Below are 19,818 nucleotides of genomic sequence, written 5' to 3' on the forward strand. Positions count from 1 at the left end.
CCTTCCTGGAATTATTTCAATATCATCTGCTACTGTGTTATAAAATTTTCACAACAGGACGTTGTTAAACTGGAGACATCGTCATAGTAGCAACTGCATTTTTAACTAGCTCAGCGAATTGTCCAGTAAAAAAATATCGTTGACATTAATTAGGTTCAGATCGGCGTTTTCCCTTTACCTCTTTGAGACCTTCCCGCTCAGCTACGGAAATGAAATCAAAACCTTTCTATTTTCCTTAACTATCGATTGTACTCAATACAATTTTCCATAGAGCGTTCCCTTCGCTATAAATTAGACTGCAGCAACTCCTTCTCCTTCAGCATATTCAGCTCCCGGAAGGTATATCTCTGATTTTTCCGTTCTTTTTGGTTGTCGTTAATGACAAAAGTGATTTTGTCTCTCTTGACCTTCTTGGGGACCAGACATTCTAGGATTACAAAAGAAGATGAAAAAAGTATTTACTGACCGCTTCATGTTAGCTAGACTGACAGTTTTATTGCTGTGAGCGCCGGGTCTCATATCGCTGAGGTCAGGCTCTGCAATATAGCAAGACGCTCCTCGTATTTCTGCGGACAAAAAATGTCGACGTATCTTGTTTGACAGTTCTTAACTTTAAGCTTATATGTGGCTGTAAATGTCAGTCGGCTATTTTAAGAGTCGTTTGAAGATTTGAGAGACGAGGTTCATCCATTACCTCGATTGTTTCAATCAGTAGCAACATTCGTTAATAATAGATTCGACTAAGTAACCCTAGAGTAGCAGTGTTACACTATTTTACATGTTTACTTCCTCCCAGAAATCCTATACATGAGATTCAAATGTTCCGTATCAGTGGTATTTCGTTTACGCAGCTATTTGAACAAAACAATGTGGTGATTCTGGCAACATGCTAGACAGTCTTCAACCATCAAATGACGAAGCTTCAGGTCATCTACAAGGACTCGTCTCATTGAATTCTGAGTCCATACATTAATATATTGAAGAGTAAAGTCACGTTTTTGGTATTTTCTTGTGAGGAAGAATACGGAAGCCCCTGGGTAGATAACGATATAGTCACTGAAGTCAAACCAACTACCTCCGCATCAGGTGGCAAATACATAATGGTTCCTCATCCCTGCCGCGTCCGTACTGGACAAGGAGGAAGGAATTTGGGTTGCTCTGATGTTATCCTTCGTTCCCTAAACTTGCGAGAAATTCAATAAATTGAACCATTTTGTGATGTGTGATGGGTATCTAACTTACTCATAGGACGTTTTCAGCATTTCCAGTGAATTCCTGAATTTCAATTACTTCACTAACTGATATTTTAGCACATGAGTAACGACTTTGTTCTTTACGTTGTATGTAATTTATGAGGTTTTTTTTACAAATCTGTGCACTAAGTACTGATAATTTATCATTTGTAATTAAGTTGATGTTATGTGACATCACTGAAACACGCCTTCAGCAAGTCATCGACTTCATTCTCTTGCAGCTGTTTACATACACAATAGCCCTTCATATTTTGTATGTGGCGTATATTTCAAGATAAAAATTTAAAGAAATTGAGATTGCCACCGTTTGGAAGAAGATTTTCGGGAGGTTTTCCTTGATTATAAGGTAAACCCCTCCATACTTTTCTGAATTAGGCTTCCCTCTGTCACACTCCCATCTCATTGATATTAGTCTCAACTGCACAACGGACCAAATCACAGACAACTCTCTGTACCGAGCAGTGCAAAGACTGAAAGGAATAACGAGAAAAAAATTCAAATGGCTCTAAGCACTATTGGACTTAACATCTGAGGTCATTTGTCCCCTAGACTTAGAACTACTTAAACCTAACTACCCTAAGGACATTACACACATCCATGCCCGAGGCAGGACTCGAACCTACGACCGTATCAGCAGCGCGCTTCCGGACTGAAGTGCCTAGAACTGCTCGGCCACAGCGGCCGGCTAACGGGAAAAGGCTCGTTAATTTGATGTAGAGTATGAAACACTAGAAACACTCGTCTCTTTTTACATTATACTCGTATACAGTACGTGGCGGTTTATAGCTTATTACTAAATCCCACCACCCACACCTTGAGAGCTTGTAGAGAGGAGGTCAAGAGTGACCATACCAGTTCTGTAATTTACGACAGCCAAAAACTAAGAAATAAGCAAAGTGTACATTGCGCAAAGTGAATGCGTTGAAATGAGTGAGTAGCTGCAGTCTAATTTAAAGACTCTGATAATTACTGTACAGGGTGGCACACATGGGTATAAGAACACTTCTAAATCAAAATCAGTTGGTTAAACATAAATTTGAAGTACTATGATGTGGGAGAAGGAAGGAAAACCAGTGAGGCTATGTTACCAACATGGCGCTCGTTATTGAACCAACATCTTGGATGCAACTAGTAATTTTGAAATGGAGCAGGGGTCATATGAGATACCAAACTCATAGACTATAAAACGATAAAAACAATAGTATTTTCATTCATTCATAGATATTAACAAAGACAAGTACCGGTATGCGAGCACAAGCATCAAACAGTCCAGTTCCTGACCTGCGAAGCCTTCGGGTCCCTTCACATGTCCTCATACACAGAAATCGAGTGAACTTAAAGCCAGGCAACGCGGTGCTCAATCCACCGGACCTCTAGGACCACCGGAGAAACTGGATATGCAAGTACCCCCGAATAGTTACCCCGTCATTATGGAGGGCGTACAAGGACCCTCCACTTGTGTTAAACCTCCAGAGATGTCTCAGCATAGCCAGTGAACCCGTAGAGGATGGTATTAGAGGCGTACAGTGTTGCTGTCCGTGCTTTTCCATCCACCTTTGGCAAGTAAAGACAAGTTGTTGTCATGTAATACTCTTTCCACCTTCTTTGCCTAGATACTCCCGAAAATGATGACCTTCACAGAAGCAGTGTCAGCATCGTCTGGCAATTCTACATCTTGTAATTCTAAGTGACGAAGCGAGAAGCTATATTGCTTAGAATAACGTTCAAAAGGGATGCCATTATGATGTATTTATCTGCTAAACACCATAAACTAATAATATCAACACAACTGATAATTTCCTTTGGAAGGCATTCTATCGGTGATAGATCACTATGGCGTGTAGTCTGTACATCGTACTTAACCTCGTGATGTTTCTGTGCAATCTTCTCCTAACATCTGAGTTGAAATAGCGACTTTTACTAGCAAGTATTTATTGAGGAAGATTACTTGCTTCGTGGCAGAATAACTGTGCTTGTCACAAGTACCTCGCTGCTAACGTAAGGGTCGTTCTCATTTCTAGCCATAGCGCCTCACACCACCGTCCACTGGCAGCGCCATTTGGGCTTTCGCAGGTTCGAATCCTGCCTCGGGCATGGATAATTGTGGTGTCCTTAGGTTAGTTAGGTTTAAGTAAAGTTCTAGGGGACTGATGACCTCAGATGTTAGGTCCCATAGTGCTCAGAGCCACTTGAACCATTTGAACCATTTGGGCCACCTGCTCCTTCAGCCAGGGTGGGAACTGAGATCTTACTCCCTCTGTGTACATTCTCCAGTACCATTTTACTCACTGATCGCTACATGATATCTGTAGACGCCATAAAAAATTGTAAAACTGGAAAATAAGGAAATAAAACTGGCTGAACACGAGCGGTACCTTACAGGCACCATCGTACAGAAAGAGTGTTGGAAATGTAACGTCTTCAGACAGCGTTGACTGCAGTGTATCTTTGTCTGCCAACTGCAGATAACGGGGTGCTGATAGTGTATCCCTAATAAAGAAGGACTCAATAATGCGAGAACACCATATTCCACACCACACCATCAATTTCAATCTGCCAGTTACCTTAGATGAATCCTTCGAGTGAAGGTTTGCATCTGACCAGCAACTAAGTTCCAATTTATTTACCCCTCCGATCACACTGAAATTAGCTTCATCCGTAAACAGTGCATCATAGGGGAAACAAAAGTTTTCGTCCACTTTGGCTGTCACCCATTGCCGGCCGGGGTGGTCGAGCGGTTCTGGGAGCTACAGTCTGGAATCGCGCGACCGCCGCGGTCGCAGGTTCGAATCCTGCCTCGGGCATGGATGTGTGTGATGTCCTTAGGTTAGTTAGGTTCAAGCAGTTCTGATTTCTAGGGGACTGATGACCTCAGAAGTCCCATAGTGCTCAGAGCCATTTGAACCATTTTTGTCACCCATTCTTAAAACTGAGCCTGACGACTTGGATCGTCATTGGAGAGGCATTAGAGCGTTATCATTTTATGTTTCGAGAAAATTCTCGTTACTGATGTACAGGTGACCGCAGCGCCAAGAACTGTGCTCCAGACTATTAACAGACGATGCAGGAACTGCAGCTGATGTTACTTCATCCGTGGCCGTTATCGATTGTCTAACTTTCGGCTTGTCAGCGACAGAGCCAGCGCGTTTTGAAATCCTCTGCGATAATACGAGTGCTCCTCTGTCTTGAAATGAGGACGATCTCAATTCGTTCTGCATGTGTTAACACTATCAGCTTTCAGGTTGCATTTATGCAAGAAACATCAGTCATAACGCTAGAATGAATAACGCCTTAGTGAAATAAAAGGCATCATTGTTTTTCTGGTGTAGTTCTCTCTGTTTTTGATATGTCACAGTGAAAGCCTTCTGTTAGAAAGCATTTTTCACATAATTTACAAAGCAGGTTATAAGTTACTGGAGAGGAGAAAAGGTTCTCTATGCGTATCTTTCACCTGCTAACAATTATTGTTTTTTGGCTGCATAGCGAAAGTATATCTATACACAGTACTTTGGAGGTGGTACCTGATTGACCAGTACCGCGCCAGATTTGAATTGGAGTGTCCATGTGGACGGAAAGACCAAACATTCTTGTGTTTCGACTGACCACTGGGGTTGTAACTTCGAGTGGTCGCTGCCTGCACTTTTCACGGAACTATTGTTTCAAATTCGGCGACGATGTCTCATGTTGTCCGCAGCCCGTGGTCTCGCGGTAGAGTTCTTGCTTCCCGAGCACGGGGTCCAGGGTTGGATTCCCGGCGGTATCGGGGATTTTCACCTGTCCCGAGATAATTGGGTGTTGTTGTGTCGTCCTCTTCATCATCATCATTCATCCCCATTACGGTCCGAACAAGGCAACGGCGAACCACCTCCATTAGGACCTTGCGTCGTACGGCAGTGCAGGTCTCCCGCATCGTTTCCCTACGCTCTGTCAAGAAGCATGGGACTTCATTTCAATTCCATGTCTAATGTTGCATTTAGATGGTAATTTCTACGCTGAAACAAACAGATATTTATGGTGGGATCATTTGTTCCTAGTGTGCTTTGGCGTAATATTTCATCAGCATCATTTTCACCTTTATAGGTGTATTTCCTTTGTGTTCTCGGATTGCATAACTATGGAGTATTTTCTCAGCTGTGCTATTACATCATGATTTCTTCTCAGATAGGTGACAGTTTGTAGTAATTGACGGCAAGTTATCAAGGGAGACAAAAGTGATATCTGTGGCTCCACAAGGAAGTGTTGGACGCCACCTGCTTGTCTTTATCTACATGGAGGACTTAGCCTGCAGTCTGATCAACTCGGTTAGATTGTTTCCAGATGACGCTGACGTTTTTCGTTCAGGAAAGTCTTTAAAAGAGTAAAACTAATTGGCAAATGAGGTAGACAACATATCAGGAATTAGAATTATATATTAATACCTTCAGCTGCTAACGGGCGTTGATATATATCAACTGGGACAGGTGAAAATGTGTACCACGACCGGGACTCGAACCCGGGATCTCCTGCTTACATGGTACACGCTCTATCCATCTGAGCCAGCGAGGGCACAGATAACAGTGTGACTGCGGGGACTATCTCCCGCACGTCTCCCCCGAGACCCATATTCTCACCTTATATGTCCACACACTAAATTCGTAGTGTCCCTTCTCAACACACGCATTACTCGTGGAAGACATTCTTACCAAGTCCCGTAAGAGTTCGGACATGTCCGAAAGAACAGACACCATATCCATATAAGTACATATCAAGAAGATACGAGAAGTGCCAAGTGACGCTAAAGCATAAAAATGTGAGTTCCTCCTATTGACTATTAAAAATTTAGTTAAATTTATGCCACACGATAAAAACACAAACTAAAACTTGTAGAGCCAATAAAAATTTTGACTTTGAGCTTTAGGCTATTCCAGTACAACAGGATAATATCTGCAATGCTTTTCGAGTTTAGGGTGAATGCAGAGTGTGGTGGGACATGAATGGGAAGTGGAGGGATGTGATCTGGGGCAGTCCCTGCAGTAGTACAAACCCACTGTGCCAGATGGCTTAGTGGTTCTCGTATTTGCCTCTTGAGAAGGAGACCTGAGTTGACTACTGGCTTTGGTACAAATTTTCATTCGTCGCTTCACTCTGCATGATTACATTGTCTCTGGAATCATACAGTTTCATCCAAATCACAAGTTACTTAAAGTGCAACGATGACATAGAAGATTTTTCGGGGAAGGCAAATCAAAGACATCGCTTTATTGTTACAACACTTAGAAGATGCAAGAAAACTACTAAAGGGACTGCCTACACTACGATTGTCCATCCTCTTCTCGAGTACTGCTGCACGGTGTTGGATCCTTACCAGATATCATTCGTGAAAGACATCGAAAACCTTCAAAGAAGGACAGCTAGTTCAGTATTATAGCGAAATGCTGTATAGAGTGTCACGGATGTGATAAAAGAATTCGGATGTCAGTCATTAAAACAAAGGCGTTTTTGCTGGTGGCGAGACTTCTTCCCGTAATTTCATTCACCAAGTTTATCCTCTGAACGCCAAAACATTTTGTTGAGTCTCCGTACATAGGGAGAAATTACCATCGCAACAAAATAAGAGAGCTTGCAGCTCGCACGGAAATAAGTGTTCATTTTTTCACGTGAGAAGAGAATGCGCTACCTGTTTCAGCAGTAGTTCCGAGGCGAAACTATACACTGACATGACAAAAGTCATGGGATAGCGAATTACATATAAAATGGTTCAAATGGCTCTGAGCACTCTGCGACTTAACTTCTGAGGTCACCAGTCGCCTAGAACGTAGAGCTAATTAAACCTAACTAACCTAAGGACATCACACACATACATGCCCGAGGCAGGATTCGAACCTGCGACCGTAGCGGTCGCTGGGCTCCAGACTGTAGCGCCTAGAACCGCACGGCCACTCCGGCCGGAAATTACACATATACAGATGACAGTCGTATCGCATACCCAGGGTATAAAAAGGCTGTGCAGTGGTGGAGCTGCTATTTGTACTCCGCTGGTTTATGTGAAAAAGTTCCCGATGTGATCAAGACCGCATGACGGGAATTAATAGACTTTGAACGCGGATTATTAGTTGGAGATAGAAGCAAGCCACATTCCATTTCGAAAAGCGTTGGAGAATTCAATATTCCATTATACACTGTGTCAAGGGTGTACCGAGAACACCACATTTCAGCCATTACCTCTCACTACGGACAACGCAGTCGCCAAACGCTTTCACTTAACGACCGAGAGCAGCGGCGTTTGCCTAGAGTTGTTAGTGCTAACAGACAAGCAACACTGCGTTATGCAACTGCAGAAATTAATGTGGGACGTACGACGACTATATCCGTTAGGACAGTGCGGCGAAATCTGGCGATTATGGGCTTTGGCGGCATACGACCGACGCGAGTGTTCCTGCTAATAGCACGACATTTAATGTAGCGGCTCTCCTGCGCTCGTGACGCTACCGGTTGGACCCCAGACGACTGGAATACAGTCGCCTGGACAGATGAGTACCGAGTTCAGTTGATAAGAACTGATGGTTCGCAGAAGAGCTTCTGTGAAGTTTGGAAGGCAGGAGACGAGGTACTGGCAGAATTGAAGCTGTGAGGACGGATCGTGAGTCGTGCTTGAATAGCTCAGTTGGAAGAGCACTTTCCCGCGAAATGCAAAGATCCCGAGTTCGAGTCTCGGTCCGGCACACAGTTGTAATCAGTCAGAAAGTTTCGTATCAGCGCACACTCCGCTGCAGAATGAAAATATATTTCTGGAAACTGATGGTGCTGTTCGAGTACCCCAGGAAGCCATGGACACAAGTTGTCAGTAAGACACTGTGCTACCTGGTGGTAGCTTCATAATGGTGTGGGTTGTGTTTACATCGAGTGGACAGTGTCCTCTGGTGGAAATGAAGCTATCATTGACTGGAAATCGTTATGTTCGGCTACTTTTAGCCATTCATGGACAAGTTTCCAAACAACGGTGGAATTTTTATAAATGACAATGTACCATATCATCGGGCAACAGTTGTCCGCGTTTGATTTGACTAACGTCGCGGACAATTCGAGTGAATGATTTGGCCACGCAGATCACCCGACATATATCCCATCGAACATTTCTGGGACTCAAGAGGTCAATTCGGGCAACACTTTCCCAGTTATGGACGGCTGTAAAGGCAGCTTGGTTCACTATTTCTGCAAAGAAAATCCAACGACATGTCGAGTTCACCTCATATCAAGTTGGTGAACTACGCCTGGCAAAAGAAGCTCCGACGTGGTGTTAGGAGAAATCCAGTGACTTTTGTCACCTCAGAGTAGATTTTGAGAATTTAGTGTGGAACTGCAAGTTGTTGACATGAATTATCTACAGAATAACTGGGTGACTGGTAGAAGCTGATCTGGAGGGGAAGAATTAATTTACGAGGCGTGGTTTTTAAGTAAGTACCGTTTTGAAATTAATAAAGACGTGCTAAGACATATCAATAATTTTATTTTTACATGACAGCCTGTACCTTAATCTACTTTTCCACGTAATTTCCGTCAATATTGAGGCACTTGTCATAACGTTGTACCAGTTTTTTAATACCCTTCTCATAGAAGTCTGCCGCCTGACTTGTTAATCACTGCATCACCACTGTTTTGACTTCGTCATCGTCTTGAAGACGCTGGCCGCCCAGGTGTTTCTTAAAGTGCAGGAACAGATGGTAGTCACTGGGCGCAAGATCGGGGCTGTACGGAGGATGACGTTGAGTTTCTCATCGAAAAGATGTGATGAGATCTTTGGTCTGATTCGCCACATGCGGACGGGCATTGTCTTGCAACAAAACGATGCCCTTGGTCAGCTTCCATGGACTGTTGCTTTGATTCTGCTGTGACGTAGGCCACCCATGTTTCATCGTCAGTAACAATTTGGCTTAAGAAATCATCACCGTCATTGTGGTACCGCTCAAAGAAAGTCAATGCACTGTCTAAACGTTTGGTTTTGTGCACATCCGTCAACATTTTCGGTACCCAACGTTCGCACAATTTTCGGTAATTCAAGTGCTCGGTCACAATGCCATACAAAACACTACGAGAAACATTAGAAAAGTCATCCCGCAAGGAGGAAATCGTAAAGCGTCAGTTTCCTCTCAGCTTATTGTCCACTTCCTGCACGAAACTTTCATTAACTACCGAAGGACGCCCACTCCCTTGTTCATTATGCACATTTGTGCGGCCATCTTTAAATGCTCTCACCCACTTTCTTACCATTCCATCACTCATAATGTTTTGCCCGTAAACTGCACAGATCTCACGTTGAATATCGATCGCTTTTAGGCCTTTAGGACTAAGAAATCTTATAACAGTCCTTACTTCACAGTCGGCGGGACTCACGATTATCGGAGGCACCTTAAACACTCAGTACACAACGTAAACAAGGAAGAATCAGACTGTAATGGCATCAGTGTGTAGATTAAGGTACAGGCATTCATCCAAAAATTACATTATTGAAATGTCTTAGCATGTCTTTTTTTAAATTTCAAAACGGTATTTACTTTAAAAAAATCACGCCTCGTAATTCAAAGAAAAATTCAGAAATTGGGACCAGAGCTACAAAAGGAACTTTCAAGAAATAAAAGACAAGATGCGAAATATTAGCAAAATGTCAACAGAAACTGGATTGAAAGCGAGGATATTTTGTTGAATTCTACCTGCAAAGGGAGAAATGTCCATCGTACTTAATCCTTAGCGTGACATCGACATCGCCTGCTCGCTTCTCAGAGTAATCCTGTAATTACCAACTAATCGTGATATTTTGCGTTTCTTATTGAACAATTTCTGTTTCATATTGTTACTAAGAGTATTACGATACTCGGTTTTAACACAATTAGCATGTTCTTTGTTGTGGGAGCTAAGTGACTTTTGTGTGGTGTGTGTGTGTGTGTGTGTGTGTGTGTGTCATGTGTGCATATGTGTCTTTATATACCGATATTTTGCTGTAGAAGATTCAATTGTATACGATTGCTAAAATTTCATCGGCATACTCCAGAAGAGACTGCAGAGGTGGTGCAGAAAGGGGACCGGCCTTACGACACCTAGAGGCAGACAACGTCAGCAGCCGCTGGGACAGCGACGTGGGAAAGAAGCGAGTCGCGCCGGCGAGGCAGCGGACGTGGGGCTGGAGGGTCCCTCCAGACGCGGCCATCAATTCCAGACTTATCTGGAGCTGCCTGCTGCCGCCCCTACCTGCCGGCGGCCGTCTGATGTCGTATGAGATACCCCGTCGTTCGACCCATTTATTTCGATCGAACGCGCCCGATACGATTCAGCCCGTGACAATACCTCATTGTTCCCCGGCGGCAGTATCAATGCGTGCCTCTATCGCAGTCCACAGCGGCTCGCCGTGCGGACCGGAGAGCTGGTTTGCGCGCTTACCGTCGGTCGCCCCCGCTCCGAACACAGGGAGACAGGCATCGGCAGTCCCTATGCACGCTCCACGTGGCACATCCTAGCAAAACCTCCAGTCCTATTAGCATCAACCTCCTCTCTTCCTAGACCGACACGACTGTGACCAACAATTTCTGCTATACTCTCGTAATGGAAAGCATATTGATCATATAAAACATATGGAAAACAGAGAAAATTTCAGATGACAACTGCACTGACACATCCATTGCATACAAGGAGTGTTCTATAAGTAATGCAAGACTTTTTTGCTGGAAGCAGGTTAGTTTTACTCACGACTCCAATATCCCATATTATTCCCTACTTTTTTGACTACAAAAGCCATTTTGGAATCCCATCTCCTTACGCCACCCTACTGGGGGGCCTTTATTCCTGCATTGTACCACTCTACTGGTTGACATCGGAACCAGCGTCTTGCTCCATCAATATATTCCCCAGCATCTGCATAGTGCTTTCTGCAGAAGGTATCCTTCATTGGAAGTCGGAAGATGCGACATCCGAGCTGTAGGGTGGATAAGGAAGAACTGTCCAATGAAGTTTTGTGAGCTCCTCTCGGGTACACAGAACGATGCGATGGCTTGCGTTGTCACGGAGAATCTGAAACAAGATGTGCCCTCCAGAGTACCAGAAGACCGTCGCAGTGACTTTACCGGCTGATGGTACGAAGGAGAGGTTGCGTGGCGCCGTTACATGGATTGCCGTTTGGTTTCCAGTTCGAGGTTATGAACTCATGTTTCATCACTTCTGACGACGTTCGACAAAAAGTATGTAATGATCAATTTCGTAACGCGCAAGAAATTCCGCACAGATGGTGCTTCACTGTTCTTCATTGCCTTTTGTTATGGGGCAAGGAACCTGGCGGGCACACACCATTGTGTACTGCAGTTGGTGTACCAGTGTGTCAGTACTAGCAATAGAGACGAGCACCACCTTTATTAATCCATGCACTTCGATCTTGGTCTTCAACTCTTATTATTTTTTCTTGATTCTTGTACGTATTGTATGTTACCGGTCTTTCCTTATTTTTGTCAGAGTTTTGTACATATTGCACGATATTACATTGTCGAACGCTTTCTCCAGTTGGAAAATTTCTAAGAACGTGTCTTGACCTTTTTTCAGTATTGCTTCCATTATCAAACGCAACGTCAGAACTGCTTTCTGGTGCCTCTGCATTCCCCAAAGCCAAATTGATCGTCAGCTAACACATACTTATTTTTTTTCTATTCTCTTGTAGATTATTCTTTCAACAACTTCGATGCACGGGCTGTTAAGCTCATTGTGCTATAATTGTTGCACTTGTCGGCACCTGCAATCTTGGGAATTGTGTGGATGATGTTTTCCCGAAAGTCTGATGGTACATCGCCATTCTCATACATTCTACAAACCAACGTGAACAATCGTTTTGTTTCCACTTCTCCCCAATGATTCCGATGGAGTGTTAGCTGTCTCTTCTGCCTTACCTGATTTTAAGCTTTCCAAGGTTTTTCTAAATTCTGATTCTAATGTTGGAGTCCCTGTCTCTTCCCTATCGACTCGCGTTTCTTCTTCTCTCACGTCGCCAGTTAAGTCCTCCCCCTGACTGAGGGTCTCCACGGACGCCTATCTCCTCTGCATTAAACAGTGGAATCCAGCTGCACTTGCTTTTAATTTGACATATGACACCAAATTTAAAACATTTATTCAAAATGCTATCCGAAACGCACCCACGAGGGGAGGGTGTTGGGTTGTACTTAACACTGGAGCTGGTTTACTTGGACACCGAGATCCCTGAGTGATATGTCACTCAGGTTGTCTCAATATTTATTTTAACGTCACAGCAAAGAGTACGTTCACCGGTACTTGAGTAGTACAGAAAAAGACATACGTTGTGACAAACACTCCCTTCCTAAGAAAAACTAAATGATAATCACTATTAATTCTAGAAAACAGTCAGAAATTAAACCATTGTCCTAGGAAATACGCACAGTTTCGGTTAAATCTATACCTGCATTAAATCTGTCTCAAGCAAATTCAGAGGAATTACTCTTTGCTTAAAAAGGATTCAAGACCACCAATTCTGCAGAACACTCACAATTATACGTCCACGTAGACATTGCTAATCATTTCGTTAAAATTTTTCTTTGCGAGTGGCCAGTAGTAAAATGAACAACGTAAATTCAATGTATATACGAAGACAGTAACTTGTTCTCGAAATAACAGTTACTGTTGATGACCGTGCAGCTTTTCCCTGGAATAAATGATGGCTAACTGACAACCTCAGCTGCCGACAGGTGATGTTGATATACCTCGATGTGTACAGCTGAAAACGTGTGCCCCGACCGGGACTCGAACCCGGGATCTCCTGCTTACATGGCAGGCGCTCTATCCAGCTGAGCCACCGAGGACACAGATGAGTAGCGCGACTGAAGGGACTTATCTCTTGCACGCCTACCGTGAGACTCACATTCCCAACTGTCCACAATTCTACATATGTATTGTACCTTATAGACATTTGCCCACCCACTCATTACTCGCGCACGCTTTGGAGATTCCCGTATATATAGTTAAAGGCTACCCAGCCATTGACCTTCGTCTGTGCAAATGCGCACAGGTTGCCCAAACTCTTACCGGAATCGCCAAAGCGTGCGCGAGTAATGAGTGGGTGGGCAAATGTCTATAAGGTACAATACATATGTAGAATTGTGGACAGTTGGGAATGTCAGTCTCACGGGAGGCGTGCAAGGGATAAGTCCCTGCAGACGCACTATCCTCTGTGCCTGCGGTGGCTCAGCTGGATAGAGCGTCTGCCATGTAAGCAGGAGATCCCGGGTTCGAGTTCCGGTCGGAGCACACATTTTCAGCTGTACACATCAAGGTATATCAACAACACCTGTCGGATGCTGAGGTTGTCAGTCAGCCATCATAAATTTAATGTAGTTACTACTAGGGAAGACGATCACGTACGACTCGAAACCAGTTGAGCAAATTTGGTTAGCTGCAAAATACGAAAATCTCTTTCACGCTAGTCGTTAATTGCAAGGATTTCTTTAGAAAATCGCCTCGATCCAAACTGTGGCATAGGCTAGTAATTTCAACATAATACAGCGCGAAATATTTCAGATAGAATGTTCCTGACAACTTGCGGTATCGATATACAAATATGCAGAATTCATTAAGCAGGAATGTCCGCAACTGACCAGTAAAAAAATAAACAGTTACATTAAATATTTACAAGGTAATATAACGTAGTATTAACCGAGCGGCCGTTATTAGCTAACAGCTAAGTAACTTACACAATACAAGGCACAATTTTACTGAGAGAACGACCGGGACCAGTTAGCGGTACCAGTATATGAATATTGGAAATTTTCATTAAGCTAGGAGGACCGTAACTGACCAGTAAAACCCATTAGATTAAATATTTAAAAAGAAATACGACATAATATCCATCATGCGGCCGTTATCAACCAACAAACAAGTACCTGACAGAATACGAGAAGTAATTTTACTTAGAAAACGGCATTGACTAACTGGCAATATCAGTATATGAACTTGCAAATTTCATTAAGCAAAGTCCACTGTGAGAGATCAGTCTAAACGGTTATTTATAAAAGTAGACTGTATGAAGGATGATCAATGGCAGTGCTCCCAAGGAGACGGACTGGTGCAGATGTCGCAGCGCTCGTGTTTAGTCATACTGAAAGAGCCGGTAATCCGTGTATGGACAAGGCTTTCTGTGGTTAGAAACTTGCTTAAAGGACGCTGTTACGCATTCGCCGACATAGTTAAGTTACACACGGCCATTTTGCACGATACAATTTGGAGCCATCTAGCGACAGAGAGTTGCAACTGGCGCCAGCAAAGCGGGAAAGTCGACCGAGTAATATGCATGATGTGCAATACCTCAAACAGTATCGAGAAGAGAATAAAAAATTCGGAAGTGTTGCCACGCTCTCGTACATGCAGATCACATGACAGGTAATAACATGCGTTGTAAGAAGTAACAGCCGGCCGGAGTGGCCGTGCGGTTCTAGGCGCTGCAGTCTGGAGCCGGGCGACCGCTACTGTTGCAGGTTCGAATCCTGCCTCGGGCATGGATGTGTGTGATGTCCTTAGGTTAGTTAGGTTTAATTAGTTCTATGTTCTAGGCGACTGATGACCTCAGAAGTGAAGTCGCATAGTGCTCACAGCCATTTAAGAAGTAACACACGTAACTCACTGAGAGTAAAAACATTTTTGGTAATAGGAAGTGTCAACAGAAATTGCTAAAACAACTAAACCACCGAAGTTTCTGCAATATTTGCAGCAGTTTTGTTCAGGGCACTGAAGAGAATTGCTGCAAAGATGGTCGTAATGTCAGTGCGTCACTCGCTTCACCATTTTCTAATAACTCTGCCTCCTAAACTAAATGACTTTATTCGCCTTAAACACCGGCCACGTACGCCTACGAACTTAAGTAATTCATTTAGTTTATTGAGGAATAATAAGACAAATACACAAATTTGTTCTGAACTGAGATTTAGGCATAATCTTCTGGTTATATGATGTATTCCATGAAGCAGAGATTAAGCAGCACGTAAATCTGGCACTATCAGCCGATACACTCTCATACTCCGGTGCAGCAGCACTTCCTGGGAATAAACACTTAGCTATGCTCTGATGAGTCGAAATACACTCCTGGAAATTGAAATAAGAACACCGTGAATTCATTGTCCCAGGAAGGGGAAACTTTATTGACACATTCCTGGGGTCAGATACATCACATGATCACACTGACAGAACCACAGGCACATAGACACAGGCAACAGAGTATGCACAACGTCGGCACTAGTACAGTGTATATCCACCTTTCGCAGCAATGCAGGCTGCTATTCTCCCATGGAGACGATCGTAGGGATGCTGGATGTAGTCCTGTGGAACGGCTTGCCATGCCATTTCCACCTGGCGCCTCAGTTGGACCAGCGTTCGTGCTGGACGTGCAGACCGCGTGAGACGACGCTTCATTCAGTCCCAAACATGCTCAATGGGGGACAGATCCGGAGATCTTGCTGGCCAGGGTAGTTGACTTACACCTTCTAGAGCACGTTGGGTGGCACGGGATACATGCGGACGTGCATTGTCCTGTTGGAACAGCAAGTTCCCTTGCCGGTCTAGGAATGGTAGAACGATGGGTTCGATGACGGTTTGGATGCACCGTGCACTATTCAGTGTCCCCTCGACGATCACCAGTGGTGTACGGCCAGTGTAGGAGATCGCTCCCCACACCATGATGCCGGGTGTTGGCCCTGTGTGCCTCGGTCGTATGCAGTCCTGATTGTGGCGCTCACCTGCACGGCGCCAAACACGCATACGACCATCATTGGCACCAAGGCAGAAGCGACTCTCATCGCTGAAGACGACACGTCTCCATTCGTCCCTCCATTCACGCCTGTCGCGACACCACTGGAGGCGGGCTGCACAATGTTGGGGCGTGAGCGGAAGACGGCCTAACGGTGTGCGGGACCGTAGCCCAGCTTCATGGAGACGGTTGCGAATGGTCCTCGCCGATACCCCAGGAGTAACAGTGTCCCTAATTTGCTGGGAAGTGGCGGTGCGGTCCCCTACGGCACTGCGTAGGATCCTACGGTCTTGGCGTGCATCCGTGCGTCGCTGCGGTCCGGTCCCAGGTCGACGGGCACGTGCACCTTCCGCCGACCACTGGCGACAACATCGATGTAGTGTGGAGACCTCACGCCCCACGTGTTGAGCAATTCGGTGGTACGTCCACCCGGCCTCCCGCATGCCCACTATACGCCCTCGCTCAAAGTCCGTCAACTACACATACGGTTCACGTCCACGCTGTCGCGGCATGCTACCAGTGTTAAAGACTGCGATGGAGCTCCGTATGCCACGGCAAACTGGCTGACACTGACGGCGGCGGTGCACAAATGCTGCGCAGCTAGCGCCATTCGACGGCCGACACCGCGGTTCCTGGTGTGTCCGCTGTGCCGTGCGTGTGATCATTGCTTGTACAGCCCTCTCGCAGTGTCCGGAGCAAGTATGGTGGGTCTGACACACCGGTGTCAATGTGTTCTTTTTTCCATTTCCAGGAGTGTATTATGACTGCTGCCCGCCTTTTGACTGAGTGGATGCCACCTGCTGGCGTTGCAGACACGTGACGCTCTAAAGAAAGTACAGGTTGGTTGTACGAGGGTAATCCCAAAAGTAAGGTCTCCTTTTTTTTTTTGTAAGTACATAGACCTGTTTGTTTCTGCAACTGTTTACATCAGTTTACAGCTTGAACATTTAACTATTTTTCGACATAATCACCATTTCTGTCGATGTATTTTTGTAGACGCTGTGGCAGTTTTTGTGTGCCCATGTCATACCAACTCGACGACATGCTGTTCAGAAAGTTTTGAACCTTTTCCTTCACCTCGTCATCGGAGCTTAATCGCTTTGCGACCAAATGTTCTTTTAACCTAGGGAACAAGTGATAGTCACTGGGCGTCAAGTCAGGACTGTAGGGTGGGTGGGTGATTATGTTCCACTGAAACTGTTGCAGGAGAGCAACGGTTTTTCGAGCGATTTGTGGGCGAGCGTTGTCATGGAGAATGTTTACGCCCTTGCTGAGCATTCCTCTTCTCCGGTTCTGAATTGCCCGTTTGAGTATTTTCAGAGCCTCAAAGTACCTGTCATCGTTAATTGTGGTCCCAGTGGGCATAAAGTCGACCAGCAATACCCCTTTCCGATCCCAAAAAAACGGTTGTCATAACTTTACCGGCAGACTGTGTTTGTTTGAATTTCCACGGCTTTGGCGAAGAAGGATGCCGCCACTGGAGTGATTGCTGCTTGCTCTCAGGTGTAAAATGGTATGCCCAGATTTCGTCACCCGTGACAACTGAGTCCAGAAAGTTGTCCTGTTCGGCTGCAAGACGGTGAAGAAATGCGCGGGAAACATCAACTCGTTGTCGCATGTGGACCTCAGTCAGCATGCGTGGCACCCATCTTGCGCACACCTTCCGGTGTGAGCGGTGCTTCGGGAAACTTCAGGAACCAACGTGCAGAGATCGTCCAGAGTGATCCGCCGATCTTCATGCATGCTATGCTCAACCTTCAACACTGTCTCCGCCGGCCGGTGTGGCCGATCGGTTCTAGGCCCTTCAGTCTGGAACCGCTACGGTCGCACGTTGGAATCCTGCCACGGGCATGGATGTGTGTGATGTCCTTAGGTTAGTTAGGTTTAAGTAGTTCTAAGTTCTGGGGGACTGATGGCCTCAGATGTTAAGTCCCATAGTGCTCAGAGCCATTTGAACCAACACTGTCTCCTCAGAAATTGACGGTCTCCCACTCCTTTGTTCGTCGTGAATTTCGGTCCGATCAACTGCAAACTCTCTACACCACTTACGAACATTTTTGACATCTATGCACGACTCGCCATACACTTCCGTCAATTGGCTATGGATTTCAATCGGCGCAGCACCCTTTGCGTTCAAAAACCGAATAACTGCGCGCAATCCGCACTTGGGGGTAACATCCAACGGGAGCTGCATTCTCAACGGCTGCCAAGCCAAGACTGAGCGCCTCAGCGCGGCGTGCGCATGTTTACAAACAGCGCGTGAAGCACTCTTCATACCAGTGTGACCAACTGCCACACAAACAGGAGACCTTACTTTCTGGATTACCCTCGTAATTAAGCTTCCGTTACGTGAGCTAGTGTTGACAGAAAACTATTTACCTTATAGTTACTTAGTTTGTATGAAAAATGCCCAGACTGCGTGCTACGTTATATGGGTTGTTAGTAGTGTAAGTGTCGTGACTTTCAGTTAGGTGCTGTTACTGTTGCGGCAATGTAGGGTTGAAACACAAGCGTCGGTGCGCATTTCAGTTGCAGCCAACGCGGATCTGGACAAGGTGAGTTGTTTTATCAAAACAATGGAACTGCTGCTCTTAGCGAGTATCGACACATTAAAGGAATACGAAGAGGTCCTCTTTCCACACTGCTGTTGGAGAACATGATACGGAAGTTCGTATTAACTGGGTATTTAGGAATTAGTCCTGAGTCAGTCCGGTGGACATTTGCACCACTAATTGTTGAAGAAGTTACAGTTGCCATGGCTCAGAGCGTTGGACGCAGTGTACGATCTTCAAGCAGTGAATGAGCTGTGTCACGATAGCTGATCACTCCTAGGTCCACCGTTCCAAAAGTGCTGGCAACAACTGTGAAATGGTACCCGTACAGATTTTACATTAGTCACCAACTTTTCCACATGACGCAGACATTCGAGTAGACAGTGATCTTAGGTTTCTTGCAAGGTTGAAGTAGTTGACATGTGGCCTTTCAACATTTTGTGGAGTGAAGATGCACACTTTATGCTCCCCGGCGCTGTGACACTAGTAGTTGTCGCATTTGGGGATGATCACCACCACCGAACGTCCTTGAAGTTTCCCTTGCATAGTGAATGAGTCTCTGTGTGACGTGGTTTCACGGCAGTGTTCAGGGCATGTTTCTGTGACAGGCATCGCCAACATGTGATCCCTGCCCTACGGGACAGAGGTGCTTTGGCCTCAGCCGTTTTGATGCACGCTGGAGCTCCGCCTCTGCTTATGTCACTCGGTCACACATTTGTAGAAGACAGTACCATTGGCCAGTCGTTCCAAACTGCGTGGCCACCAAGATCACCAGTTTTAAAACCGTGTGATTTCTGACTGAGGGGTTAGCTAATGAACAGGATTTATCAACGAGGCATAAGACACGTTGGAGGGTGAGGATGGGGTAGCGAGGGAGTGAGGCAGCATTTCAGCCCACGTGTTTCGGATAGCAGCATAGCAACAGAACAGTAGAGCAATAGGCTGTAGTAGTGAATGCAGATGGTCGTCTACATCTACATCTACATTTACATATATACTCCGCTAGCCACCAAGCGGTGTGTGGCGGAGGGCACAATTCGCGCCCAAGGCGTATCCCCCCCCCCCCCCTACCCTCTGTTCCACTTGCGGATCGCGCGAGGGAATAGCGACCGTCTGAACGCCTCAGTACGAGCTCTAATTTCCCTTACCTTTGAATGGTGATCATTGCGCGATTTGAAAGTTGCAGGTAACAATATATGGTCTACATCCTCGGCGAAGATCGGATTTCTGAATTAAGTGAGCAGCCCCTTCCGTT

At 45.3% G+C, this 19,818-nt stretch overlaps 1 non-coding gene across 1 annotated transcript; it reads right to left on the minus strand.

The window, feature by feature from the left end:
- Positions 1 to 13,004: 13,004 nt before the first annotated feature.
- Positions 13,005 to 13,078, minus strand: Trnat-ugu. Its single transcript has one exon. It is a non-coding gene; the product is annotated as a tRNA-Thr (tRNA).
- Between the last annotated feature and the right edge of the window lie 6,740 nt (positions 13,079 to 19,818).

This window comes from Schistocerca americana, chromosome 1 (genome assembly GCF_021461395.2).
Source record: "Schistocerca americana isolate TAMUIC-IGC-003095 chromosome 1, iqSchAmer2.1, whole genome shotgun sequence".
Taxonomy (NCBI): Eukaryota; Metazoa; Arthropoda; class Insecta; order Orthoptera; family Acrididae; genus Schistocerca; species Schistocerca americana.